Source organism: Lipotes vexillifer, unplaced genomic scaffold (assembly GCF_000442215.2).
Source record: "Lipotes vexillifer unplaced genomic scaffold, Lipotes_vexillifer_v1.1 scaffold135, whole genome shotgun sequence".
In the NCBI taxonomy this organism is placed as follows: domain Eukaryota; kingdom Metazoa; phylum Chordata; class Mammalia; order Artiodactyla; family Lipotidae; genus Lipotes; species Lipotes vexillifer.
In genome coordinates, this window is record NW_006774574.1 from 412,239 (window position 1) to 415,293 (window position 3,055).

The window sequence follows — 3,055 nt, forward strand, 5'->3', positions numbered from 1 at the left end:
ATATATATATATATATATATATATATATATATGTATACACACACACACACACACACACACACACACACACACATGCATATCCTTTTTCAGATTCTTTCCATTATAGGTTATTATAAGATATTGAGTATAGTTCCCTGTGCTATACAGTAGGTCCTTGTTGGTTATCCACTGTATGTATAGTCGTGTGTATATATTAATCCCAAACTCCTTATTTATCCCTCCCTCACCCTTTCCCCTTTGGTAACCATAAGTTTGTTTTCTATGTCTGTGACTCTATTTCCGTTTTGTAAATAAGTTCATTTCTATCATTTTTTAAGATTCCACATATAAGCGATATCACGTGATATTTGTCTTTCTCTGTCTGATTTACTTCATTTAGTATGATAATCTCTAGGTCCATCCATGTTGCTGTAAATGCCATTATTTCATTCTTTTTATGGCCGAGTAATATTCCATTGTGTGTATATGTATAGATATAGATATAGATATAGATATATACACACCACATATTCTTTATCCATTCATTTGTCGATGTCCAAAGGCTATTTTTAAAAAATTATTTATTTATTATCTTTGGCTGCGTTGGGTCTTCACTGCTGCGCGTGGGCTTTCTCTAGTTGCGGCGAGCGGGGGCTACTCTTTGTTGCAGCTCATGGGCTTCTCATCGTGGTGGCTTCTCTTGTTGCAGAGCACGGGCTCTAGAGCGCAGGCTCAGTAGTTGTGGTGCATGGGCTCTGTTGCTCCGTGGCATGTGGCATCTTCCCGGACCAGGGGTCAAACCATGTCCCCTGCATTGGCAGGCAGATTTTTAACCACTGCGCCACCAGGGAGGTCCCATGTCCAAAGGCTGTTAAAGGCTTTTAGAAAGACTATCCAACTTAATGTATCAAATGTCCAGTTCTAAACACAAGCACTTGTTCATTCTCTCCCTCTCTCTCTCTCTCCACATGCATCTACCTCCAGGCTTCTGGGATACACTTCTATTAATGTTTTCAAATCATGTAATGATGGGCCTGTTTATGTGAAAACATTAAAATAATACCTAGACATATTTATATTTATAGGCTTATTTTACTTTGCGAAATTTTCTTCCAGGTTGATGTCTATTATTTATTGCCTGTCTGTGTTTAAGTGACTTGAGTCATATGGGAAGTACTGAGCAATAAGTGAACTTTTTATTATTTACAACCTTTAAAGTCGTACTCCCTAACAAACACTGACTGTGTACCTTATATAGAGAAAGCACACAGTGCTAAAGAGTGGTACAAAGCACATCATTCAAAAATACTAGTATTTTTAATTAAAAAAAAACATGTTGTGCCATTTGGAACAAAACATGTTTTCTTACTGATTGCCTCATTTTGTTCTCTAAGTGATCTAGAGAATACTGAAGTTATTAAAGGACAGATTTGAGGTAGAGATAGCTACGTGACTGTGTCAAGATTACATAATTAATAAGAACATGAATTCTCTTAATTCTGGCCTAGTTTCCGAAAGAAGCACAGGGAAGGGGCCAACAAGTGTCAGGGTTTTCTTGGGAAGCGTTTTCAAACTGCACTCTCTTCCTTATCTCAGTGTAAACCCTGATTTGGTAGTTTAGGGTGGACCTGGATAAAACTTTTGAGAAGCTTGCAGATAATTCTGTTTTATCTCCCCTGGTTGAGAAGCACCACATTTGGTTATTCTTCTCACTAATTTATTCATTTAACTACATATCCTACACTGCTGTGGCTTCTTAATAGAAACAGTCTTAGTCTTGTGTTTGCCCTACACCCCAATTTCAAACTTTTCTAATTTTATAGACGAGAGACCATCTGTCAAAGTATTAGTTGTGTATTAATGCCACACACAATGAGGGACCAAATATTTGAATACTAAGTTAAGTACTGCACTTTGGCGGGACACCGTGAATGGTAGGCAAGCACACGCAGGTGATTTTTTTCTATTAAGGTTCATAATTGGGGATTTTTATTTTTTTATTGTTTTAATTGAAACATAGTTGATTCTTCTAATTAACTTTTAAATGGAGTGTGAAAATTGCCTTTCTTACCCCTTTTGTTGCGAAAACGATTCATGAAAAGCAATGATTGCTTTTTGCACTAGCTACCCATGAGCTAATACTGAATGATCCTAAAACGTGGCAAAGAATAAGAAAAGACCCCAGTGAAGGGGCACGGATACAACATTGATTTCTAATTGTACATGCTTCAGGGAGCAGCGTAATGATGAATATGCCCAGATGTTTCATTTTAATGGCTTAAGATATCATTCATGTGCCATATTGTGTATGTTGTTTATTTTATGAAAGAACTTACTTCCAAACATTATATTGTGCAAGACCCAGCCTTTTATGAACACCTGTCATGCTAAACAACCTCAAGAGATGAAAGTGTTTAACTGCTCATTTGTTCTTCTGCAGAGGGAGTGCGGCTGAATTAGAAGAGGAAATATACTGGTTTATTTTCTGACTCACGTTAGGAAGTCATCCACATGAAAGGGAAAGTGAGCCAGCCTGGAAGGAGGATGTTAAATGTTATTTGGATACACTGGAGAATATTCATTACAATCAGTTGTTTTTGGTTCTGATGACAAGGTGAGACACTGAACTTATGAAAGGAGAGGAAAGGAAATGCAAAGAATTAGACATATTATTAGTCATCTTTTAAATCCCCTTTGGGAGAGAATAGAGATTTTTCTGTTTCTATTTTTTTTTTTTTTTTTTTGGGGAAAAAGTATTATGTACGGTTGGTTAAGATTACATTGTATGTTGCATTGAAGTACAAATAGTACCACAATGTTAAAATAAAACCAGTAAGATTTTAACCTTACAAGATGTCCATAATATTTTTTTGGGTAAGAAGTGCAATTTAAAATGCTAAGATTAAATCAACTATATTTTAATAAAAATTTTTTAAAAAGAAATATGCTTTAGAGAATCACCTAATGAAAAATAAATAAATAAAATGCTAAAGCTGTCATACTGATAAAATCAAGTGTGTCTCCTTGTATCTGTGATGCCATTTCTCATAGTGAATTGAATTTTCAAGCCAGCAGG

The 3,055-nt window shown here is 35.7% G+C and overlaps 1 protein-coding gene across 1 annotated transcript in view; it reads right to left on the reverse strand.

Moving 5' to 3' along the window:
• The window catches only part of KCNJ8 (potassium inwardly rectifying channel subfamily J member 8), a 7,705-nt gene that overhangs the window by 1,438 nt on the left and 3,212 nt on the right, over positions 1–3,055 (reverse strand). The gene's annotated exons all lie outside the window — the stretch shown is intronic.